Raw genomic sequence first — 27,922 nt, 5'->3', positions numbered from 1 at the left:
AGGGCAGGTTTTGGCTTCACAGGAGATTATGGAATGTTGTAATTCTAGGGGAAACCCACTTACATTATTACCATCCCTTTTTATTAGACTTTCAACGGAATACCTCATGAAGAAGTTAGAAGGTATGGGAATACATGGCTAAATCATGAACTTTTACTTTGTATATGTACTTCAGCACTAAGATCCATGCAGTGAGACTTACATATGGGAAATTCACTGAATTTATCTGTCTTTAACAAGGAGTAAGGCAAAATCATTCCCTTTATTATCTTTGTTGATGTTGTGTTGGAATGCTTTTTAAGGGACAGTCCCATAATGATTATTCCAGACATTTCTGAAAGAACTCTGGCAGCCCTTTTAGCAGATAATGCTGTGTTGTTGGCAGGCTCAATTAGGAATGTGGTATGCTCTACTCACCATCTTGAATACTGTATTAGCTATTGGAATATGATAGGAAGTGCCTCTAAGTGTGGTATTATGGCTTTGGATGATTCAATAGGGGATCCTGAAGGTATTAAGAGGGCGATAGAGTTAGTAAATAGTTTGACTGTTAATTTATATTATGACTGAGGAGTCCTGATGGCTGCCAGCATCAATCTTGGTAGATTCTCACTTAGAAGAGACGAAGGATGCTTTGCATTATTTTATCATTCTTTAATGTAACAAAGGGCTGAATTTTCGGGCCCCCCTGGAAGTCAGGAACAGAGGCGTGGGGGCCCAAAAATGCTGGCACCAGCTGGCATGTCAGTTTCAGGATGCCATTCCTGGCACCAGCAATGTTCAACAGGGCAGCAAGAGGGCGGGACAGGGACCCTGCTCTCCTCCCTATTGAGGCCAATTAAAGAGTTTAAAAAGCTCATTAAGAGCTTGTTGGAGGTGGAGAGTGGAATTTTGAAAGGGGCTCATGGGTTTCAGCAGGTATCTATTACAGATCAGCTAAAGGCAGGCAGGTGCGGAGAGGGGAGCCAGTCAAGGGCATCAGCCCGGCCCCATAAGAGGGTCAGCAGGGCAAAGGGGGACTTGGCACACGGTGAGGAGGTGCCCTTTGCGCTGCACAGGTGCTGAGGAGAGTGGGCACTCAGTGCTCGGGCACCTGCGTCATCACCCCCCCTGGAATCGTGGGGCAGAAGAGCAAGGGCCAGACTGTCAACAGAATAGGGCAGCCACATGTCCAAAAGAAAGGCTGCTGCTGGCATTGGGAGCACGACAGTCAGATTTTAGGACCAGTGGTGATGAGGGGGCAACGCCCCCTGCAGGAAGGGCTGAACCCTCAGCAACAGGAGGGCACGGGAGAGGAAAGAGGGACAAGAAGACAATGGAGGCCAGACCCTCAACACAGGATCTACCACCAAAGACGGAGCTATCTGGAGTTGACGAAGACCCAATGCCACAGGAGACATCTGTGTCCTTGCTGCTGAAGAGCTCGCACCTCACAGCATTGGTCGCCATGCCCTAGCTGTGGCTGTCAAAGTCACTGTGGTCTTGAACTTCTTCGCTGTGGCTCCTTTCAGGGATCAGCTGCGACTATAATGGTATCTCACAAATGTTTGCACACCGCTGTATCTTGCTGGTCACTGATGCCCTATTTGCCAGGGCTGGATAGTACATTCATTTCACGACAGGTGCAGCTTCGCAGGAACAGGCAGTGGGATTTGTCACTATCGCAGGATTCCCTCAGGTGTAGGGCAGCATCAATTGCACCCATGTGGCCATCAAGGCACCAGGTGACCAGCCAGTGAAATTCATCCACAGGAAAGGCTTCCACTCCCTCACCATCCAACTGCAAGCAAACAAGAATTTCAAAGAACAAAGAACAAAGAAAATTACAGCACAGGAACAGGCCCTTCGGCCCGCCAAGCCTGCGCCGATCCAGATCCTCTATCTAAACATGTCGCCTATTTTCTAAGGGTCTGTATCTCTTTGCTTCCTGCCCATTCATGTATCTGTCTAGATACATCTTAAAAGACGCTATCGTGCCCGCGTCTACCACCTCTGCTGGCAACGCGTTCCAGGCACCCACCACCCTCTGCGTAAAGAACTTTCCACGCATATCCCCCCTAAACTTTTCCCCTCTCACTTTGAACTCGTGACCCCTAGTAATTGAATCCCCCACTCTGGGAAAAAGCTTCTTGCTATCCACCCTGTCTATACCTCTCATGATTTTGTACACCTCAATCAGGTCCCCCCTCAACCTCCGTCTTTCTAATGAAAATAATCCTAATCTACTCAACCTCTCTTCATAGCTAGCGCCCTCCATACCAGGCAACATCCTGGTGAACCTCCTCTGCACCCTCTCCAAAGCATCTACATCCTTTTGGTAATGTGGCGACCAGAACTGCACGCAGTATTCCAAATGTGGCCGAACCAAAGTCTTATACAACTGTAACATGACCTGCCAACTCCTGTACTCAATACCCCGTCCGATGAAGGAAAGCATGCCGTATGCCTTCTTGACCACTCTATTGACCTGCGTTGCCACCTTCAGGGAACAATGGACCTGAACACCCAAATCTCTCTGTACATCAATTTTCCCCAGGACTTTTCCATTTACTGTATAGTTCACTCTTGAATTGGATCTTCCAAAATGCATCACCTCGCATTTGCCCTGATTGAACTCCATCTGCCATTTCTCTGCCCAACTCTCCAATCTATCTGTATTCTGCTGTATTCTCTGACAGTCCCCTTCACTATCTGCTACTCCACCAATCTTAGTGTCGTCTGCAAACTTGCTAATCAGACCACCTATACTTTCCTCCAAATCATTTATGTATATCACAAACAATAGTGGTCCCAGCATGGATCCCTGTGGAACACCACTGGTCACACATCTCCATTTTGAGAAACTCCCTTCCACTGCTACTCTCTGTCTCCTGTTGCCCAGCCAGTTCTTTATCCATCTAGCTAATACACCCTGAACCCCAGGCGACTTCACTTTCTCCATCAACCTACCATGGGGAACCTTATCAAACGCCTTACTGAAGTCCATGTATATGACATCTACAGCCCTTCCCTCATCAATCAACTTTGTCACTTCCTCAAAGAATTTTATTAAGTTGGTAAGACATGACCTTCCCTGCACAAAACCATGTTGCCTATCACTGATAAGCCTATTTTCTTCCAAATGGGAATAGATCCTATCCCTCAGTATCTTCTCCAGCAGCTTCCCTACCACTGACGTCAGGCTCACCGGTCTATAATTACCTGGATTTTCCCTGCTACCCTTCTTAAACAAGGGGACAACATTAGCAATTCTCCAGTCCTCCGGGACCTCACCCGTGTTTAAGGATGCTGCAAAGATATCTGTTAAGGCCTCTCTCTATTTCCTCTCTCGCTTCCCTCAGTAACCTGGGATAGATCCCAACCGGACCTGGGGACTTGTCCACCTTAATGCCTTTTAGAATACCCAACACTTCCTCCCTCCTTATGCCGACTTGACCTAGAGTAATCAAACATCTGTCCCTAACCTCAACATCCGTCATGTCCCTCTCCTCGGTGAATACCAATGCAAAGTACTCGTTTAGAATCTCGCCCATTTTCTCTGACTCCCATGTATGTGCTCACTTTCCTGGCAGCTGCCATGACTGCTTCATCCTTCATAGTCCACGCTGCCTCACGTCTTCACCCAAACCCCCAAAGTCCTTGGATGGATCCTAGGCGACCCTTGAAGACATAGCCACTCACCTCTGCATGTCAGCCCCAGACAGAGGCTCAGAGGCAATACAACCAAAGCTACCTGCTCACTAGGGCAACCACTGAGCAGGCCATCGGGCTTCTGAAGATGTGTTTCTAGTGCCTGGACCCATCGGGTAGTGCCTTCCAATACCCTCCAGCATGGTTCTCGGTCATTGTGGTCTGCTGTATTCTCCATAACATGACCCTCCAAAGAGGTGTGGACCTTGAGGATGGTGAGGCTCTGGAAGGAGACAGCTCATCGGGGGGGTGGGGGGGGGGGGAAGCAGGAGCAGAAAGTAAGAGAGGAGAAGGAATTGTAGGCAGAGGGAGATGATACTGAACAGACAGATGCCCCTGCTGCACAATAAGGTGGCCTCAACCTGCCACCCTCCAGGAAGACGGACTCCTCCTCTCCCCCACTGCCTCCAAAATTAGATCCAGGTAGGCATCAATGAAGTGAGGGGCTGCCCTGCCCTGGGTGCAGGGCCTCCAGCTCTCCTGTGGCATCTTGCTTCCCTCTGGTGCAATGCAAGTCTTTGGCACAAGCAGCAGATTTCTCCCTGAGGACAGACAAACAGCAGCCTCAGTGATGGCTGTCGTGGGGAGTCTAAGTGAGTACCACACTTCATTTGACCTGCTTCCGTTCCCACCCCCACTCACTCTAAGTGGACAAGAAAGCTATCTCCATATTAATTAAGGGCTCACCCCCATGAAAATCTGAGCTTTCATCGGTTTCCCACTGGAGGCAGGTTTCTGACCCGAAAACAATCCCAGCTCCTGTTTCCCACATCAGTGGCGAAAATTCTGCCCAAAGTCTCGGAGCTGAATTTTTAGCCCCCAGTGGGGCCGGGCATGGAGGTGGGCGGATGCGGAATTTTGTGCCACTGGCTGGCGTGCCAGTTCCCTGGCTCCATCCCGTCACCGGACCATTTTCCCAAAGAGTGGTAGCCTATTAAGATGAGTAAAGGTCTAATGTCTGAGGCTGACTGGAATTTTCCAGATGGCTTCCACATCCCTGCATGTGGTGAGGAACTCGGCAGCAGTATGGAGGCAGCCTCCTGGTGACAGATTGGATGACAGCACTCCAGGCAGGCTTAGCAGCCCTCCCTGTCTGCCTGGCTTCAACTGCAGCCGCAACAGTGGCCCAGCTGCAAAGGCTATTTTTAATTTTAGATTTTAAAATGTTGGAGAGAGAACACCACCACCTTGGGGTGCCCTCTCCCTCACTTACCTGTAAAGGTATCCTTGTACTGCTTCAGTGCTCGAGGGCTTCCTATTGGCCATGAATTGGAATTGGGATTCTGACCTTCATTTGAGCCTGAGGGGGGTCCTGAGGCCCACAGGGAAAATCCTGCCCCTCATGTAATTTAAGCTGTAGCTTAATACTTGTGCCCAAATGATTCTCTTTCATGTTTCCAAACTCAGAATGCAATTGAAATATTTCTTCAGTCCATGTGTGAGGTTCTGTGCAAAGCTATGAGTTACATTTGTAATAAAAAAAAGAAAATTAATGCAGAAGGGAGGGTTTTGGCGTACACAGTCTTATTACTGAGCACCTTGGAGGGACAGTCAGGTTCATTCTGGACACATCTCATTGTGAACGCCTCTCACATGTTCTTGGTAAGCAGTTGGTGATTAATCCTAATGCGCAGATTTAGATTTTGACATCTAAAACAATAAGTTGATTGGCATGCAGCAACCTGTTCTGTGTAGGTCCTTCCACCAGGCCAATCTATTAGAAACCTGACTCGTACCTAAATTAGCAGAACTTCGGTAAGTTAGGTGCCTCTCTCTGGGACTAGGACATGTTTTCCATATTGGACAAACAGAAACTGTACCTGCGTAGATTTTTCAGTTGCTTGGATGAAGGCACTTAAGCAAATTTTGATTGGCTTCCATGATTGTCAAACACTGCTGCCAAAAATGAAACTGCACTAGCCACCATATTATGAGAGTTGGGCTGTATGCTTCTGGTGCACTGGTTGCTGAATCCAGGCAGCAATTTAATGTTTTACCAGATACCAGAAATTAAGAGATAAATTATGAGGACAAATTACATAAACTTGATTTGTATTCCCTTGAGTTTATAAGGTTTACATAGAAACCCAGAAACATAGAAAATAGGAGCAGGAGCAGGTCATTCGGCCCTTTGGGCCTGCTCCGCCATTCAAAAAAGATCATGGCTGATCGTCTAATTCAGTACCCTGTTCCCGCTTTTTCCCCATATCCCTTGATCCTTTTGGCATTAAGAAATATATCTATCTCCTTCTTGAATATAATTAATGATTTGGCCTCCACTGCCTTCTGCGGTAGAGAATTCCATAGGTTCACCACCCTCTGAGTGAAGAAATTTCTTCTCATCTTGGTTCTAAATGGCATACCTCATATCCTGAGACTGTGACCCCTGGTTCTGGACTCCCCAGCCATCGGGAACATCCTCCCTGCATCTAGCCTTTCACGTCCTGCTAGAATTTTATAGGTTTCTACGAGATCCCCTCTCATTCTTCGAAACTCTAGTGAATATAGACCTTGTCGGCCCAATCTCTCCTCATACATCAATCCTGCCATCCCAGGAATGAGCCTAGTAAATCTTCTTTGCACTCCTTCCATGGCAAAAACATCCTTCCTCAGATAAGGAGACCAAAACTGCACACAGTACTCCAGATGTGGTCTCACCAAGGCCCTGTATAACTGCAGTAAGACATCCTTGCTCCCGTACTCAAATCCTCTTGCAATGAAGGCCAACATACCATTTGCCTTCCTAATTGCTTGCTGCACCTGAATGCTTGCTTTCAGTGACTGGTGTACAAGGACACCCAGGTCTCATTGCACATCCCCCTTTCCCAACATATCACCATTCAGATAAAAATCTGCCTTTCTATTTTTACAACTGAAGTGGATAACCTCACATTTATCCACATTGTACTGCATCTGCCATGCATTTGCCCACTCACCCAATTTGTCCAAATCACATTGGAGCCTCTTGGCATCCTCCTCACAGCTCACTTACCCCCCCAGCTTTGTGTCATCCACAAACTTGGAAATGTTACATTTAGTTCCCTCACCCCAAGTCATTAATATATATTGTTAATAGCTGGGGCCCAAGCACTAACCCCTGCGGTCATACAGTCATAGAGTCATAGAGTTATACAGCACAGAAACAGGACCTTCGGCACATCGTGTCTGTGCTGGCCATCAAGCACCTAACTATTCGATTCCTATTTTCCAGCACTTGGCCCTTAGCCTTGTATGCTATGGCGTTTAATGTGCTCATTTAAATACTTCTTAAATGTTGTGAGGGTTCCTGCCTCTACCAACTCTTCAGGCAGTGCGTTCCAGATTCCAACCACCCTCTGGGCAAAATTTATTTTCCTCAAATCCCCTCTAAACCTCCCGCCCCTTACCTTAAATTTATGCCCCCTGGTTATTGACCCCTCTGCTAAGGAAAAAAGTTTCTTCCTATCTAACCTATCAATGCCCGTCATAATTTAGTATACCTCAATCAGGTCCCCCCTTCAGCCTTCTCTGCTGTCAGGAAAACAACCCTAGCCTTTTCAGCCTCTCTTCATAGCTGAAATGCTCCAGCCCAGGCAACATCCTGGTGAATTTCCTCTGCACCTTCTCGAGTGCAATCATATCATTCCGATAGTGTGGTGACCAGAACTGTACACAGTACTCCAGCTGTGGCCTAACTAGCGTTTTCTACAGCTCCATCATAACCTCCCTGCTCTTATATTCTATGCCTTGGCTAATAAAGGCAAGTATCCCATATGCCATCCTAACCACCTTATCTACCTGTGCTGCTGCCTTCAGTGATCTATGGACAAATACACCAAGGTCCCTCTGACCCTCTGTAATTCCTAGGATCCTACCATCCATTGTATATTCCCTTGCCTTGTTAGTCCTCCCAAAATGCATCACCTCACATTTCTCAGGATTAAATTCCATTTGCCACTGCTCTGCCCATCTTATCAGCCCATCTATATCGTCCTGTAATCTAAGGCTTTCCTCCTCACTATTTACAACACCACCAATTTTCGTGTCATCTGCGAACTTACTGATCATACCTTCTATATTCACATCTAAATCATTAATATACACTCCAAACAGCAAGGGTCCCAGCACCGATCCCTGCGGTACACCACTGGTCACAGGCTTCCACTCGCAAAAACAACCCTCAACCATCATCCTCTGCTTCCTGCCACTAAGCCAATTTTGGATCCAATTTGCCAAATTGCCCTGGATCCCATGGGCTCTTACCTTCTTAACCAATATCCCATGCGGGACCTTATCAAAAGCCTTACCGAAGTCCGTGTAGACTACATCAACTGCTTTACCCTCATCTGCATATCGAGTCACCACCTCAAAAAATTCAATCAAGTTCGTTAGACACAATCTCCCCCTGACAAAGCCATGCTGACTATCCCTGATTAATCCCTGCCTCTCCAAGTGGAGATTAATCCTGTCTCTCAGAATTTTTTCCAATAGTTTCCCTACCACTGATGTTAGACTCACCGGCCTGTACTTACCTGGTTTATCCCTGCTACCCTTCTTAAATAATGGTACCACATTCGCTGTCCTCCAATCCTCTGGCACCTCTCCTGTGGCCAGAGAAGATTTGAAAATTTGTGTCAGAGCCCCTGCAATCTCCTCCCTTGCCTCAAACAACAGCCTGGGATACATCTCATCTGCACCTGGGGATTTATCCACTTTTTAGCTCGCCATAACAGCCAATATTTCCTCCCTTTCAATGCTAATATTTTCAAGTATATCACAATCCCCCTCCCTGATCTCTACACCTACATCGTCCTTCTCCATAGTGAACACAGATGAAAAGTAATCATTTAAAACCTCACCTATGTCCTCCGGCTCCACACACAGATTGCCACTTTGGTCCCTAATGGACCCTACCTACTCTTTCCCTGGTTATCCGCTTGCCCTTAATATACTTATAAAACGACTTAGGGTTTTCCTTTATCTTGCCCGCCAGTGTTTCTTCATATCCCCTCTTCACTCTCCTAATTACTTTTTTTAAGTACCACCCTACACTTTCTATACTCCTCTAGTGCCTCCTCTGTTTTCAGCACTCTGAATCTGCCATAAGCCTCCCACTAGTCACTGCCTGCCACCCAGAAAAAGACGCATTTATTCCTACTCTCTGTTTCCTGTCTGTCAACCAATTCTCAATCCATGCCAGTATATTACCCCTAATCCCATGTGCTTTAATTTTCCACACTAACCTCTTATGTGGGACCTTATCAAAAGCTTTCTGAAAATCCAAATACACTGCATCCACTGGTTCTCCCTTATCTATCCTACTAGCTACATCCTCAAAAAACTCCAGTAGATTTGTTAACCATGATTTCCCTTTCGTAAACCCATGCTGACTTTGTCCAATCCCATTTATGCTTTTCAGGTGTTCTGCTATCACATCCTTTATAATAGACTCTAGCATTTTCCCCACTGCTGATGTAAGGCTCACTGGTCTGTAGTTCGCTGTTTTTTCTCTCCCTCCTTTTTTAAATAGTGGAGTTACATTTGCCAGCCTCCGATCTGTAGGAACTGCTCCAGAGTCTGTAGAATTTTGGCAAATTACCACCAATGCGTCCACTATTTCCAGGGCCACTTCCTTTAGTACTCTGGGATGTAGATTATCAGGCCCTGGGGATTTGTCGGCCTTTAACCCCATTAATTTCCCTAGCACAATTTTTTTACTAATACTGATTTCCTTCAGTTTCTCCCTCTCATTAGACCCTTGGTTCCCTAACATTTCTGGGAGGTTATTTGTGTCTTCCTTTCTGAAGACAGAACCAAAGTACGTGTTTAATTGTTCTGCCATTTTTTTGTTCCCCATTATAATTTCCCCTGTTTCTGACTGTAAGGGACCTACATTTGTCTTCACTAATCTTTTTCTCTTCACATATTTATAGAAGCTTTTACAGTCTGTTTTTATGTTCCCTGCAAGTTTACTCTCATACTCTGTTTTCCCCTGCTTAATCAACCTCTTTGTCCTCCTTTGCTGAATTCTAAACTGCTCCCAATCCTCAGATTGCTGCTTTTTCTGGCAATTTTATATGCCTCATCTTTGGATCTAATACTATCCCTAATTTCTTTTGTCAGCCACGGTTGAGCCACCTTTCTGGTTTTATTTTTGCACCAGACAGGAATGAATAATTGTTGTAATTCATGCACACGTTGGTTAAATATTATCCATTGCCTATCCACTGTCAATCCTTTTAGTAAAGTTTCTCAATCTATCATGGCCAACTCGCGCCTCATACCTTCGTAATTTCCTTTATTTAGATTCAGGACCCCAGTTTCGGTTTCAACTACTTCACTCTCCATTTTAATGAAGAATTCGATCATGTTATGGTCGCTCCTCCCCAAGGGACCCCGCACAATAAGATTGTTAATTAATCCTTTCTCATTGCACAATACCCAGTTTAGGACAGCCTGTTCTCTAGTTGGTTCCTCAACATATTGGTCTAAAAAATCGTCATGTGCACACTCCAGGAAATTCTGCTCCACAGTATTATTGCTAATTTGGTTTGACTAATCTTATCCACATCTGTTACATAAGTTTTTAAATTCACTTGAAAAAGCCCTTTAAAACACTCCTACAGGGGATGCAGAGACCAAGTGGGTCCACATCAGAGATGCCATCTATGACTCAGCAATGAGCACCTATGGCAAACGTAAGAGGCAGAATGCAGACTGGTTTCAATCTCACTTTGAAGAGCTGGAACCTGTCGTAGCCGCTAAGCACAATGCACTGTTGAACTACAAGAAAGCCCCCAGCGAGTTAACATCCGTAGCACTTAAAGTAGCCAAAAGCGCTGCACAAAGAACAGCCAGGTGCTGTGCAAATGACAACTGGCAACACCTATGCAGTCGTATTCAGCTGGCCTCTGACACCGGATACATCAGAGGAATGTATGATGGCATTAAGAGAGCTTTTGGGCCAACCATCAGGAAGATCGCCTCCCCTTAAGTCTAAATCAGGGGACACGATCACTGAGCAACGCAAGCAGATGGACTGCTGGGTGGTGCACTACCTAGAACTGTACTTCAGGGAAAATGTTGTCACTGAGACCGCCCTCAATGCAGCCCAGTCTCTGCCTGTCATGGATGAGCTGGACGAACAGCCAACAAAATCAGAACTCAAAGATTCCATTGATTCTCTAGCTAGTGGAAAAGCCCCTGGGAAGGACGGCATTACCCCTGAAATAACCAAGAGTCCTAAGCCTGCTATACTCGCAGCACTCCATGAACCGCTTTGCCTGTGCTGGGATGAGGGAGCAGTACCACAGGACATGTGCGATGCCAATATCATCACCCTCTATAAGAACAAGGGTGACCGCAGTGACTGCAACAACTATCCTGGAATCTCTCTGCTCAGCATAGTGGGGAAAGTCTTCGCTCGAGTCATTTTAAACAGGCTCCAGAAGCTGGCTGAGCATGTCTACCCTGAGGCACAGTGTGGCTTTCGAGCAGAGAGATCCACCATTGACATGCTGTTCTCCCTTCGCCAGCTACAGGAGAAATGCTGCGAACAACAGATGCCCCTCTACGTTACTTTCATTGATCTCACCAAAGCCTTTGACCTCGTCAGCATACGTGGTCTCTTCAGACTACTAGCAAAGACTGGATGTCCACCAAAGCTACTAAGTATCATCACCTCATTCCATGACAATATGAAAGGCACAATTCAGCATAGCGGCGCCTCATCAGACCCCTTTCCTATCCTGAGTGGCATGAAACAGGGCTGTGTTCTCGCACCGACACTGTCTGGGATCTTATTCTCACTGCTGCTCTCACATGTGTTCATGTCTTCAGAAGAAGGAATTTTCCTCCACTCAAGATCAGGTGGCAGGTTGTTCAACCTTGCCCGCCTAAGAGCGAAGACCAAAGTATGGAAGGTCCTCATTAGGGAACTCCTCTTTGCTGACATGCTGCATTAACATCTCACACAGAAGAATGTCTGCAGAGACTCATCGACAGGATTGCGGCTGCCTGCAACGAATTTGGCCTAACCATCAGCCTCAAGAAAACGAACATCATGGGACAGGACGTCAGAAATGCTCCATCCATCAATATCGGCAGCCACGCTCTGGAAGTGGTTCAAGAGTTCATCGACCTAGGCTCAACAATCACCAGTTACCTGTCTCTCGATGCAGAAATCAACAAGCGCATGGGAACGGCGTCGCTGCTATGCCCAGACTGGCCAAGAGAGTGTGGGAAAATGGCGCACTGACACGGAACACAAAAGTCCGAGTGTAACAAGCCTGTGTCCTCAGTACCTTGCTCTACGGCAGCGAGGCCTGGACAACGTATGTCAGCCAAAAGCGACGTCTCAATTCATTCCATTTTCGCTGCCTCCGGAGAATCCTTGGCATCAGGTGGCAGGACCACATCTCCAACGCAGAAGTCCTCGAGGCGGCCAACATCCCCAGCATATACACCCTACTGAGCCAGCGGCGCTTGAGATGGCTTGGCCATGTGAGCCGCATGGAAGATGGCAGGATCCCCAAGGACACATTGTACAGCGAGCTCGTCACTGGTATCAGACCCACCGGCCGTCCATGTCTCCGCTCTAAAGACATCTGCAAACACGACATGAAGTCCTGTGACATTGATCACAAGTCGTGGGAGTCAGTTGCCAGTGATCGCCAGAGCTGGCGGACAGCCATAAAGGCGGAGCTAAAGTGTGGCGAGGCGAAGAGACTTTGCTGTTGGCAGGAAAAAAGACAGAAGCGCAAAGGGAGAGCCAACTGTGTAATAGCCCTGACAAACAATTTCATCTGCAGCGCCTGTGGAAGAGTCTGTCACTGTAGAATTGGCCTTTATAGCCACTCCAGGCGCTGCTTCACAATCCACTGACCACCTCTAGGTGCTTACCCATTGTCTCTCGAGACAAGGAGGCCAAAGAGAGAATCTATATGTAGATTAAAGTCACCCATGATTACAGTTGTACCCTTTTTTTTGATTATCTAATTAAGGTATTTAAAATGATAAGTGCATTCAAGACTGTCATTCCATCTCAACTATTTCCTCTGGTGGGGAAATTGAAAGCATAAGGACAGAATCTTAAAATTAGAGCTTTACCATTTAGGAGTGAAGTTAGAAGCACTTTTTCAGACAAAGTATAGTAAAACTCTGGAAATTCCTCCCCCAAATGATGGGCCAATTGAAATTCTTTAGACTGAGGTTGATAGATTTTTGTCGGGTAAGGGCATCGAGGGATGTAAATAGAACACAGGCAGATAAATGGAGTTGAGGTATAGATCAGCTATGATCTCATTAAGTGGTGGAACTGGCTTGAGTGGCTGAATGCCCTACTCACGCTCCTATGCTCCTATGAAACCATCCCGTGTTCTTGGGGTTCTTGGAGTCCATGACAAAATCAGTTCAGGATGGCTTTAGAAAAGGACAAACTTAGAAGTTCCTTTAATAGCAACGATGCATTAACTTTTCAGGTGGAGGAGCTTCAAATTCTCTTCAGCAAATCCAGAATGAAGGTCAGGAAGCAGCAGAAGGAGGGCCCACCTCAATGTCTTGCAGAAAGAGATGCAAGGGATAAGTTCATTGCACACTGATTCAGGTGAGCTCCTCATTCCCTGGCCTGAAAAGTTACACAAAGTCCCTCTGCATTAACAGTCCTCGTTGTGTCCTTGACATTCTTACATCAGTTACATATTGACAATAAAGACACAAAAGCTGCTATAAACCACACCGCAGACTAAATGTCGACCCATGTTGCTTTCCTTCTACAAGGTTTACTACTCCTATGGGCTGTTCGTCTAGTTGCTTCAACAAAGGTGGTGGAAGGCTTCTGTTACACATATGGAGATCTTTGAGATGTTTGTTATTAGTAACTTCTGGTTTGATAGCCTTTGAGGGCTTGACTGCATACTTCTGCACTTCGGCTATTGCCAGGGCAATCTGGCCTAACTGACTTGCAGGCACCATGGAGGGTATTGGTTGAATAGTGGTGAATGAACAGATATGTTGGTATCCGGAAAGTGGGCAATATATACTGCTCCCACTGTGCTACTGTAACTCCCATTGGATTGGGGCTCATCATTTCCACTGAGCAGCAGGAGAGCAGACTGCAGAAGATGAGTGACTATTTGAAAATGTCTATCTATTTGGCCCACCAATTTGTCCACTGTGGAGCACAGATCCTGCATGGCAGCATTTTGAGCTTTCACCAAAGGCTCAAAGGCTGGTATCACTGACTCCCTTTGTGATAGCCAGGCTGCAGCATCCCTGGAGTGGCCACAGTCTCCAGGATAGACTGAAAGTGGGCTCCATAATAGTGCTGAAACTCTTTGGCAGGCCTTTTAATACCTGGAGGCAAGCAGGCATCTTTTCATGCCCTCATATCCTCATCTTTGTCCTGCACCGCAGGGCCCTCCAGTGAGCTCTCTCCTGGGCTGTTCCTGTCACCAATATCTGCTGCTGCTCATGTGTGCTGGATGTTTCACTAACTCCTTTAGCTCACCAGCTAACCCACGGGGAGTACCAATGACTGTGCTGGTGCCTGAGAGGAATGGAAGCCATGAAGCTGCATCTTCAGGAGGATTGTCCTCCTCCAACATGTATTCTTCTGCAGGGTCCATATGCTGTGAGGGGCCAGAGGAAAGAAAATAAAGATGAGTTAGCATGCACTAAGAGGTTTGGTAGATGATAGTCTTCAGAAAGCAGCTTAAAGTTCTGACACTTTCTGAATCTTTGCTGAGATCAATGAAAGGTTATAAGTAATATACAGACACCCTGCTTAGATAAGCTGCCAGACTTGCCTAATGCTCATGACTTTACCCAGGACACTAATCCTGGGCATGTTCTTCCACTTGGGTGTGCGCTATGATATCTGGGACTCCTCCCCACATCTGGCTCCTCATCATGGCATTATATCCTGTCTTATCCTGCAGAAAGAAAAGGCAAAAGTTAGTGAGTGGCTGTTGAAAAGGTCAGAGGAGATGTGTAGGCCTTGTGCATATAGTGGATGTGCTGAGAGCTGGACAAGAAGCAAGATGGAATGAAGGTTGGGACATGATGAATGTAAAGTCAAGCATGTGGAATGTGACGTGAGGAAAGTGTACTGGGAGGAGTTGCTGGTAGTGTAAGTGCTACAATGTAACAAGAGAATGCTGCTTGTGTGTGCTGTGATGAAACCAAAGGAAGTGGTAAGTGTATGTTTGGAATGAGAATGAGAGATGTTGCAGTGTACCCTTGTGATTGTATGCTGACAGATGTGATGAGGTGAGGGAACTGTTGAGAATGTTGCAGGACTGGGTGAAAGGATTACTGTCAGGTGTTGTTGAGAGTGATGGAGAGTTGAAGAGCTTCAGTCACCCTTGCCTCCCTTGTGAGGTCATTGAAGCATTTCCTACATTGAACCCAAGTCTTTGGGGTGATGGTGCTGGCAGTGACCCTCTCAGCCACCTCTGCCCAGCTGGATAGTCACCTTGGGGTTGTTCCTGCAAGTGCTAGGAGACAGTACCTCTCTCCTTGCCCTGATCTCCATCACATGTAGGTCTTGTAATGCATCTGAAAACCTGGGGGCAGCTTTCTGACTCATTTCTGCCAAGATAATTGCCTGCATACTAAGCCAATGAAATCTTCCAGAAGGGAACGCAACTGCACTTTAAGAAGTGCATTCCTGCTTTGAATAAATATCCGGTGGTCAGCTGGAGATTTTGTTGTGTAAATGGGCAGTGTGCCATTTGACAATGCCATTGAATGGGCAGCCCATCAATCATATTACCATTGACTGGACTTCACACTGGCAACATCATGGGGGTTTCCCACAAGCCCCTCCCCACCAGTTCCTGTGTTAGGTTAAAATCAATGTTTAAGCTTCATAAACAATTTCATAGCATATCAATATTATTGTCTAAAGTAGTAAGCACGAAAGATGGTAATAATAATGTAATTTAAATTACTATAGTTTCCTGTTTTTATAACGGACTTTCATTTAAGAGACTACACAGCAAGTTGAAAAATGTTTATATCACGGCAGTTGTAGAGGTGAACACAATTGGGCCGAATTTTATGAGTGCGCCGCATTTCGTGGCAGTGTGCTCTCATCTTGGCAGACTGCTCGCGCGGATGCGCCGTCGCTGTACCCCCATGATATTTTGCATGGGGGCTCATTTAAATGGAGGGGGCGGAGTGGCCGCCCACAATGATGTAAAGGCCACTCCATCCCCGCAATGGCGTCCGGCGCCACTGCACAGGTGCCAGCGCCATTTTTAAAGGGCTTTGAGCCCTTCAATCTCATTTCAATAATTAAAGGCGCCGCTTCACCAGAATCTGCCAAACACTTCTATTTCAACTCTATTCTTCTTCTTCTATTTCAACTTCTATTTTCACTCCTCCCCCCTCCCCACCAGTGTCACGCCTTCGGAATTCCAGATGGACGTCTGTTTGGCGGCCATAATATCAGCATGGGATGGCCTCCAGGACAAGATAAATTGATTTGCATGTTGTTTTAATTCATTTTAATATTTAAATGAAGGCCCCGCCGGCTGCACCGAGGCCTCGCCGGTAAACTGCGACGGGGCCTTCTTGGCATCGGGGGTCGTGGTGGGCCACTCCCGCAAGTATTTTATGAGCCCTCCCACCACGTCCCCCCAACGTCGAGGGGCTGGTAAGATTCAGCCCAATGTATTTCATGATACTTTTCTATTCATTATTTCAATACAGAAAATAACCTGCTTATTTTGAATTGGTAGAGAGCTCTACTATAAAAAATGCAGGCAAAAGAATGTCATACATGTTAAGTGTTCACTTGCTAATATTGCCAAAAATAATTTCTAGGCAGAACTGTTATAGCATTCCATCACATTTGGTGTACAACATTTAGTAAAATGCATCAATAGACAACCAATAATCTTAGATTATTTACAGAGAAATAAATATTTTAACTATGTTTACAGTAGAGGTCTGGAGAGGCCATTTATAGAGTAATGCTGTATTGACTCACTTCTTCAGTCCATGCATCAGCTGGTATTAAGTCACATCCTATGTGTTATTCACCCGCCCCTCTGAAAATATTAGAAGGCTCACATCAGACTGTAATAATGTAGAATGTGAATAACCTGATTCCTATAAATACGAGTTTGCAATCATGTTGTAAATGCAGCCTATGTTGTTAAGGCACTATTCAGCATTTTGTTTCACTTTCAAACAATTTTGTCTAAAATGGATCAATCATGATGGTAGTGGAAGAAGACACAAATGAAATGCTGCTCTTTTCTGCTGGGGTGAAGCTGTAATTTTCCAACTGCACTATAATTATTTCTAGTTAATTATCTCTGTAGTGCACTTTACCGCTCTTAACAAAGAGCATTTGGATTCTCTGTTTAGGAAGAAAATGGAAGCAAATTCGTTTGAAGTTGCAGTGAGATGTTGGCTAACCCAAACATGTGCTCTTCTAGATTAGAAAAGCAGTAATCGGGGTATCAAGCACCAATTACTTTAGAATAGGTTATAGAACTCTGAAAAACTATGAATATCTCATGGCCCCAAAGATCTTGAGAGTGAATATATATTTGTGAAGCTGTACAAAAAAAACTAGAGTGGTTAAATATTGATAGAAAATGGCAACAGGTTAATTGTCTGAGCCTTCCAATCCTCAAACACGTGTACTTGTAAAAGCTTGTAAAGAAGGTCAATTGAATTTGTTAAAGGTAATGAATATTGCATAATTTCACAGCTATAGAGACACATTGATTGGTAAGTATTTTACAGATGTTTAGAGTTCGTATAAATGTGGATTATGACTGCAATGACTTGTGAGTATTAGGAAAGCAGTAGTTATTGCTGAATTTTGAAAGAGAAAGACATAGTATCATTTTTAGGTAAATCGTAGAGGGAGAGGAGCAGGGTACTCTGGAATGAAGAGGGTATTGGAGACTCATGAATCACAGTAGCCATCATTTCAGGCAGTGGGACTATCACAATAGACTCAACCATTTGGGTATACCAGAGGATCAGTGCTCAGCAGGAGGTTATAACAAAAATGTGCCATCTGGTCTACTAAAACCTGAAGGGACAGCCAACCATCTGCCATGTACTACCAGTGGCTATTTAGGTCATAATTACCCTCAATCTTTATGCTACAAGAGTTTTGCAGGCACTCACAGAGGGCATCTCAGGATTCAACCTTTTTTGCTCTGTCCTGCTTTGTTAAGGTGGTAATTGAAGCCCATAATCATCATGCACCCTATTACATGCACTTCAATTAGAACCAGCACAGGCTAGCCATTGCACTCAAGGCAGACAAGAGAATCAGGGTCTCATTGCCCAATTCTTTCAGTCAGCAAAGCAATTAGAAACATTTTGTTTCTTTTGGACATATTTTCAGTCATGGAATTGCTATTTGCCAAACTTATTATTTTTGTTATGTATTATATTTGCTTTGTTTAAACAACTAATGATGTATTTTCTGCACAACGAATGAATCATAGATGCAAAACATAGTTACACTGAATTCATTTGATGAAGTTGTGTCTAATGTGTTCTTCTGTTGTGTAGTCCTTTTGGGTACCATGAGCTTCCCTGTGCTGGTTTGGAAGTTGTAGGAAAATGGAAGCCAACACATTATAGGGTTGATTTTGTTACAAATATTTTTGTATAATGTGTTGAAGACTTAATCCTTGGCTGAAGTTTAATTGGTTATTAAAAATAAAAGGTTTGAAACTCATTTTTTGGCAGTAACATGTTAATATATTTGGACAGGCTAATTTAAATAGCAACTCCAACCTTTCTGAGGAGTGACTGATGGGTCATATTGCCTTAAGTACAATTTGAGTCTTGATAATCTAAAAAGGGAAGTGTTTCTCTCTAAGACATCAGAATGGCTATTCAGTGATTTTCTTTTGCAATTGCACAATCCACAGCTGGGTGAATGAACTTTCTGACATTTATACCAGCTGAATAGCTCATTAGCTGCTTCTGAAGTGTTAAAGGATCATAATTGCTTGTGCATTGTGATTGACTGCTATTCTTTTGTTACTGCTAATGAAATTGCTTCCGAAAGAATCATAGTATTTGAAGCGTGCATTCTGGTGATCTTGTTAATGCTTCATCAATTTTGTCAAATAGCAGGCATTTTTGTCATTCATTTAAAAAAAATAGGAATGTCAGTCCCAGAGAATGGTATGTTAAGAACTAACCTCATGTAACTGAATGCAGTCAGGGTTTTAAATTAAATTAAATAAAACAAAATTAAAGAGCAGTGAGTCTAATCATCAAAGTTCATGTAGAAACACTTACATTCATACTGCATTCCTGTCTTTGCTATTTTTATGTAAGTATTACCTCAATTATTTTAAACCATTAAATGCTTGCATAAAATAGTATAGATAGGATTGTAATGTAAATGCATTAAGCATGTGAACATGAACTTCATTAATCATAATTTCTATTCTTAAAAGTTTTGGTTTGGTGTCAATGCTGATCATACTCTGAGTTAAATAAAAAAGTGTAATTTTCAAAAGTATGAGTAGGTGGAAAAAGGTATTTATCATCTATCTCTAAAGCAATATTTTCCACTGTTGGCACAATTTAGCACTTTTGCTGTATTGCTGCAGCAAAGCTAACCAGTAGCCATAGCAAACTAACTGCCTGGTTTAATAATTATTCATGGCTGCCAGTTTTCTTTTCTTTTTGTAGAGGGAGCTTTACTCTGTATCTAACCCCTTTTCTTCACTCTGTATCTAACCCTTTTTTTTTACTCTGTATCTATCCCTGTTTTTTTTTACTCTGTATCTAACCCCGATTTTATTTTGACAGTATCATGGCTGCCTGTGCAGCTTTGGCCTTGTACAAAAGGCAGTCCTAATGGGGGTGTGTGGATTATCTGGCCAGCACACCCAACGTAAAGAGGAGTGTGCATTTAAAAGGTAAGTGGCTGCATATGGGTACAAATCTTGTTTCAGCCTTTATCAATCTTCAAAATTTATTCTAGCTATTTGTCAGTGTCACATTTTTGGTTATCCTGCCTATTTTTGACCATTTGCAATGATAATACAAAACTTAGTATCACTGCACAGCATGAAAAAAAGGTGTCAAATTCAATTTTTGCTCTGTACTGAGTTAACTGATTGCAGCTGGAATACTGTATTCAGCCTCAATGTTCCTGAACCAGGAAGGGGAAAGATCAGTCTGCTCTTGAATGGTATCCTGTATCATCTGCTACAAACTGTGTGTGTGTGTGTGTGTGTGTGTAAATTGGGTAAAGGCAGATCCGGTTCATCTGTGATGTTTTCCATGGTTGAATAACTTGTCAGCAAGACCTTATCTATGTTTAAACGTAAATAAACATCATGTGGACAAATTACCAGCATTCTGCCAGGGCCTGTGGAGCTGTATTCTAGCATATCATAGCACCTTTAAGAGAGGAAAAGAGAATATTGAGAGGAAAAAGAATGTCGTATCAACATTCTTCTGCTCTGCCATGCTTGGCAGCGCACAAGGTTACCCATTTCTTCCACTGTTTTTGCATCCAGCAGATCATGCTCTGGGTTGTTTCTGTAACAAAGACCCCTTTATATGTGGCCAGTTTGTTAACCTGACATAGGGGAACTGGCTAGATGCACTGAAGTGTTGTATCACCACTGCACTCCCATCACAGCCAAGTACCTCACTGGATGTCAACCCAGCACACAGAGGCTGGGTCACCGGTCCCCTGTTGCTGGGGATATCTGGAGTGGGGCTCAAACCTAAAACCTGACTCAGAGGCAGGAATGCCATCACTGAGCCAAGTTTGATGCAGGTTAATTCTGTTCTTTTTGTATATGTGATTATTTTTGATCAGGGAAGGAGGGAGAATTATTAGAAGTATACTAAACCTTTTTTTTTACTGCTTTTCTTCAGGTAGTGAGTACAGAAAATCATGTGATTGTTCAACAGAAAAATTACTGATACTTTTAAAGTTCCAAATTTAGCTGAGTTTTGCTGAGAAAAGTGTGGATTTGCCTTGATCCACTGAATTATTAAAAGTTGGGATGGCTTTCTACTTTGAGCCAGTTTCGGCTTTGGCTCCAATCAGAATTAATCAGTACAGAATCTTACGTAAGAATTTTTTAAAAAGCACAAAGATACAGAGGCGAACCTTCAGATACAGGTCTACCTGAGTGCGGTATGAGAGTGGGGTGAATGGACAAGATGATTCGTCAAAGAATGAGAATTAGTGTACTTTGGGATAATACAGCAACCTTTCTAGTGTCTCTCAAGAGCAAATGCCTTCCAACTCAATGACAATCAACATTGAACATGTTAAACATCTCGTTCCTGCTGAGTCGAAGAAGATGTATCATGATTCACTATGACTGTGTTTGAGGCCAGGGATTTTCAGGGTAGCTTCGTTAGCAATTTCTTGATGTTCACTCTTTGAAAAGGCACTTGGTAGTGACAGAAAATTATCAGAATGTGCAGATTGATTGTGTGAGTAGCAGGAAGAAATGTGTCAGAGAGATATCCCAACTGAATGAACACTGCATTATTTGCCAAATTGTGATCATATGTCTACTTTACCAAGGAGATTCCTCCACATGAACATATTAATTATTTATTCACAGGCTTGAATCACTTAGCCTGCATTGATTTACTTACATTGCCTTTCCTTTCATTCACAAGTTGCTTTAATTCTGCTTAACATGCCAATGCAATAGTTTAGTTCTGTAATTTTGTCCACATAAGTAGAGAGTATATAACAACTGAATATTCGGTTTTATCCAGATGTGATGGATACAGTCTCTTCACTAGACAGCTTTAGCTGTGTTAAAGATGAACTTGATATGCATAGCAATGTGAATCACTTTACTCCTTTTCTCCAACAATTCTATCTAAGTGAATGTGTGTACTTTGTAAGTTAATTACAAGATACCTGCATCATCAGCTGAATAGGAAAACTGTTAAGCACTAAATGCATTGAAAATTTTTCAGTGGAACAGATCAATGAATGTTGGAAATGGATGAAGCCCAATATGGAACAATAAGATATTTGAAATATTCACTGCAAGACCACAATGGGTGTCACTTGGTCACAGAAATCCCACAGTAAACTTATGAGCTTGACATACCAATATTATAATGTCATGTGGGTGCTAACGAAATGAAGTAAGGGCAAGAATTCAGATGGATCTAGCATGATGATCTTGTGCTGTCTGCCCAATGAATGGCAGAATTATACAAATGCACTGCAACAACAATTTGCACTTATATATCATCTTTGATGCAAGTGGTACTTCACAAAGGGGGTTGGGAAATGAACTCAAAAGTAAGGTTAGGTTTACAGTTAGTGGAAGTGACTGAAGGTATGATCTAAGAGGTAGGTTTTGAGGATGTGTTTGAAGCTGAAGAGAAATGTACAGGCAAAGAACTTTACAACAACAACTTGCATTGAAATGTTTCAAGGTGGTTGGGGTGGGTCCATGAAGAATGCAAAGACGGGAATGAGAATTTTAAGTTAGATATGTTGGGGGTGAGGACAGAGGTAATGGGTGAGCATGACCTGGTGTAGGATAGGATATGGGCAACAAAGTTTTGGATGACCTCAAGTTTATGGAGTGTAGAGAACGCTAGGACAGCCAGATGAGCATTGGAATAGTCAAATCTGGAGTTGATAAAGGGATGGATGAAGGTTTCAGTAGCAGATGGACTGAGGTAGAGCCAGAGGTGGATGATGTTAAAGAAGTGAAAATAGGTAGTCTTTGTGATGGAGAAAATATGGTGTTAGAAGTTCAATTTGGGATTAAATAGGATCCTAGTAGTTCGGTTCAGCTTATGACAATTGGCCAGAGAGGAGGGATGTAATTAATGATAATAGTATGCAGTTTGTGCTGGGGGGCAAAGACCATGGCTTTGGTCTTTCCAATGTTTACCTGAAGGGAATTGCAGCACATCTAAGACTGTATGTTGGTCAAGCAGTCCGACAACACAGAAGCAGTAGAGGAGTTGAACAAGATTGTGGAAAGGTAGAGCTGGGTGTCATCAGTATTCATATGAAAGCTGAGCCTATGTCTGTAGATAATGTTGCCAAAGGGCAGCGTGTAGATGAGGAAGAGGAGTTTAGAAATAGATTTTAATAGTGCAAAGCCACAGTAGTTGATGGTTTTGTCACTGTTGGTGGAGTGGAGAGAGAAAGGAATGAAAGGCCTGTTCAGGTCAGGAGAAAAAAACCTGACCCGAACCCAACAGAACCACATCAGACCCAAGCCCGACCTGGCCCAAGTCCCTCCATTTTTTTCCCATGCCCGACCCGAGCCCGACCCAACCCGCCCCGACCCACTCCGAGCCCAACCCGACCACCTGAATGTTCACTTTATCTACCTTCCCATTCTGAATCTGCAGGAAGCTGCAGCACGAACACGATGACTTCATAGAGATGCTCACTCGCTCACTGCGCAGACTCAGAGTTTCCCTCCTTGACGTCCCAGACTTCCAGCTCAGGTAGGATTTTCAACTTTTGACACTTTCTGAACTCAACTTCCCAGCAGAGCAAAATGTAATATTTACTGTGTGTGTCCGACCCGGACCCGGCCCAACCTGACCCGAGCCCAAAAGCCGGACTCGGAAGAGCGACCCGACCCGAACCCGACACATATCATCAGGTCCTGTCAGGTTCGGGTTGGGTAGCAGGACTTTCAAAGGAATACACAATAAACCAGTCAGAAGAATAGAGGATGTCAGATGCCTCAATTCGACTCACTCCACTTGATATCAAGAAACGACTGAAGGCACTGGATATTGCAAAAGGTATGGGTCCTGACAACATTCCAGCAATAGTACTGAAGACTTGTGCTCCAGAACTTGCCGCACCCCTAGCCAAGCTGTTCCAGTGCAGCTACAACACTGGCATCTACCCAACAATGTGGAAAATTACAGGGTAGTGTTCCAGGCCCAAACATCTTCAGCTGCTTTATCAATGACCTTCTTTCAATCATAAGGTAAGAAATGGGGATGTTCGCTGATGATTGCACAATGTTCAGCACCATTTGTGACTCCTCAGATACTGAAGCGGTCCATGTAGAAATGCAGCAAGACCTGGACAATATCCAGGCTTAAGCTGATAAGTGGCAAGTAACATTTGCGCCACACAAGTGCCAGGCAATGATCATCTCCAATAAGAGAGAATCTAACCATCTCCCCTTGACATTCAATGGCATTACCAATGCTGAATTCCGCACTATCAACATCCTGGGGGTTACCATTGACCAGAAACTGAACTGGAGTAGCTATATAAATACCATGGCTACAAGAGCAGGTCAGAGGCTCGGAATCCTGCAGCGAATAACTCACCTCCTCACTCTTCAAAGCCTGTCCATCATCTACAAGACACAAGTCAGGAGTGTGATGGAATATTCTCCACTTGCCTGGATGGGTGCAGCTCCAACAACACTCAAGAAGCTTAACATCATCCAGGACAGAGCAGCCCGCTTGATTGGCACCCCATCCACAAACATTCACTCCCTCCACCATCGACGTACAGTGGCAGCAGTCTGTACCATCTACAAGATGCACTGCAGCAACTCACCAAGGGTCCTTAGACAGCACCTTCCAAACTCGTGACCTCTACTACCTAGAAGGACAAGGGCAACAGATGCATGGGAACTTGGAGGCAAGTTCGCCTCCAAGCCACACACCATCCTGCCTTGGAACTATATCACCGTTCCTTCACTGTTGTTGGGTCAAAATCCTGGAACTCCCTTCCTAACAGCACTGTGGGTTTACATATCCCACATGGACTGCAGTGGTTCAAGAAGGCAGCTCATCACCACCTTCTCAAGGGCAATTAGGGATGGGCAATAAATGCCGGCATAGCCAGTGACGTCCACATCCCATGAATGGTGGGATGTTAACTAGAGTTGTAGAATGACGCAAAGACATGGAGTGATTTGTAAACAAGGGCACAAGTTTTAAATCAATGCTTTGGGGAGTTGGTGTAGTGGAGATCTCTGAAGAAAGGATGTGGTAGTCTTAATGCAGAATAGGATGCATGTGCCAAGTCTTTGGATGAGTTTGAATTTGTGCATGGTGGATGCTGACATGGAGAGCATTGGAGAAATCGAACCTGGACATGATGATTATTTGGATTTAGGTTTTCAATGGCAATGGTGTTAAAGTAAGGGTGGAGGTAAATTCTCTAATAGAGTGGGAAATAGGCGGTCTTGGTGATGGGCAGATATTGGGCATTGAAGTTTAGATCAGGTTCAAACAGGATGCCAAGGTGTGCCCTGTTTAGCCCCAGCCACAGGGAGTGATGGAGTCAGGGTAGGAGTTTATTTTTTTCATATTTGCAAACAGACAGGAAGCAGGGTAGTTGTTGTGGAGTTAAGGTTGGCAGAGGTAGATCTGAGTATCACTGAGCAGTAGATGTAGAACAGGAATAGAAGGAGAACAAGGTTGGTACCTTGAGAGACACCTGAAGTGATCATACAGGTAAAGCAAGGAAAAAATATTACAGGATTTTGCTTGCTAATTTGGGACAAGTAGCAGTGGAAGTATTTAAAGATGGTACAACAGTGATGCGCCATAAAGGCAAACTAAAGAAGCAGTAGACTATGCTGAATTGCACAGATAGATCGAGGAGAACAAGGAAGGAAAGTGCATTCCAGTTGCAGTCACAAAGGATATCATTGGCATTAACTGGGGTAGTCTCAGTGCTGTACAGTGGATACAATCAGACTGAAACAATATGAACAGAAAATAGTGGGAGAAGTGAGCATGGAGCTCAGTGATAAAAACACATTTGAGAACCTTAGGAAAGGAAGGAAGGTTTCAAGTAATAGCGTAGTTAGGGAGGATGGAGGAGTTGAGACTGTATTTTAAGGAAGGCAAAGGGTGAGAACAGTAGTTTTGATGAGGGAACAACGTCCACACAAATGAAGTCTTACCGAGGAAGTCCTCTGACCAGCTTGACCTCTGCACTACTTAGGCAAAAATAAACCGTACAATTACAGCAATAACAACAAATTGAATTTCTTTGCAAGGATCCTTTAAAACAACAAGAACCACCAGGTGATTTTAAGTCACATCTGATGGTGGTATTCTCTGCAGGACTTTCTCAAAATATTTCACAGTCAGAACCTAAAGGGGTTTGTTCATTCAAGTGTGGCAGCATTAGATCAAAAGGACTTAAAAGTAGATAGTTCCTCTGGTGAGATACAGTCTGACCCACTGATAATGCAATACATCTGCCAAGCTACAGAGTGTGTATTGGGATGCACTATTACTGTAGTTGAAGGGGTGAATTATCAGGGTAACTTTGTTCATAATTTCTTGAAGTTCAACCTTAAAAAAGACACTTGACAGGAAATTGTTCACACAGAAAATAAGTGGAATATGCAGAAATATTGTGTAGCAGGAATGAGCATGCGAGAGAGATGTCCCAAATGAACTGGTATTACGTTGTGCTAGCTTGTGATCTTATATATACTTCACCAAAGGGATTCCTGTACATGAAGAAATTAATTATTCATTCACAGGGTTGAGTCATTTAGCCTGCATTGATTTACTTATGTTGCATTTCCTTTCAATCACAAGCCTTTTAAGTCTTCAATTTTTTCTTAATACACCAATGCAGTAATTCTGTACGATAAGACTCAGTTGAATTTGTTGCAGACCAGATGGATACCGTCTGTTCACCTGAAAGCGTTTGCTGTTTTAAAGATGATTTTAACATGCCATGGCAATGTGAATCCTATTTTCTTCTGTGATAATTCTGCCTTTGAGTATGTGTGCTTATTTTTGTCTTGAGAGTTTACTCGATTCACTTTGTAGTCAACTCCACCCCGTCAGCTGAATAAGAAAGGATTTCGAGCAGCGGCGCACGAAATGAATTGGGTGGGTGTTCACCATCTCAAGTGTAAGGTCCGTGAGTCACTTTGAGCTCAACCCCCTATCAGCCCTATAGCAAAGTGCTTCTCACTCAGCCTGCTATCAGTCCTGGAAGAGGCATTGTGTCACAGTTTTCAGTGCTCTTACTGGCTTTCATCAGCACTTTCCATTTATGCCTGCTCCGGTGAACCAGCGCTGCATGACTTGATGTAGGATGAATGCTCGAGGTTACCAAGAAGATAAAAGGAGCCAGCAGGCAGCTTTACATCTATACAGTGAGCATTAATTGTGAAAAGATAGCTTACTCTGTTGAAATCAATAGACTCTTGTGGCCTGTAGCAGAGGGCATACTGGACCGGCAGTAGGTCACTGAATGATGATATTATACAGGGGACTGCATACTGCAGAGTTGTTAAGAAGTAAATGCAACTGCCTGCAGTAAAGGTAAAAACGGTCTCACTACCAAGGAGATAATAGCAGCTGCAACATTTTGAACTCACTGAAGCTTTTCAGTTGCTTCCCCGTTTTTCTTTTATCTGGGATGTCCCAGAAATGAAGATGAACTGGCTACCTATTTAGGGCTGAGATACAGCACAGTACTCTATTAGTAATCAGCTTTACTCTATTTGTGCATGTCGTTCTGATCTGTGGAAGTACAAAAATGCAGAGATATATGCATATTTTTCAAGCTTTCTGTAGCTTTTCTGTAATCGCGTGGACATCATTCAGTATTACACTGGCACAAGCGAAAGAATCACAGCAACAAATTCCCCTAAATGTGTAAGTCTTGATTTTTGTTCTTTTGCATTTCATGTCCAGTCAGTTGTGTTTGCAGTTAAAGGACTGCATGTAGGATTAAATTTAAAGTTGGTTTAATACTCGTGTTTTGCAACGCTGCAGGATCTCTATGGTTCATAAAACATAATTGCGTAATAGCCAGAAATGTATAGTTTAGAGGGTCTGATATGCACACTAACATTTGGATCTCAAACATGCTTGATGGAAAAATGCTATTATCTTTTTGTCAATTGACAAAATTAATCAAATATTGTTTGATGAAAAGACAGATTACTTTCAGTAGGTTTCAACCGGGAGTCAATTGTTTTCTTTCTTTCCAATGCTATATATGTAACCATTTGTTATCTTTTTAGGGTAAAACTATGGGCTTCAGCCTTTGGAGGGGAAATCAAATCAATTTCAGCCAAATATTCAGGCTCTCAATTCCTGCAGAAGGTAACAGCTTTTTTTTTCATTTTTTGTCTTTTGAACCTTTGATTGTTTTAGAACTTAATTGTCACTTAACAACTGACTGCATTTTAAGTAACTGACTGGCTTCAAAATGCTATGATATTTATCGTTCTATTTTAACTGATGCGTATTTAATTGAACATGTTTGGCA

This window comes from Heterodontus francisci, chromosome 19, assembly GCF_036365525.1.
Source record: "Heterodontus francisci isolate sHetFra1 chromosome 19, sHetFra1.hap1, whole genome shotgun sequence".
Lineage (NCBI taxonomy): Eukaryota > Metazoa > Chordata > Chondrichthyes > Heterodontiformes > Heterodontidae > Heterodontus > Heterodontus francisci.
This window is presented reverse-complemented; position numbering follows the sequence as displayed.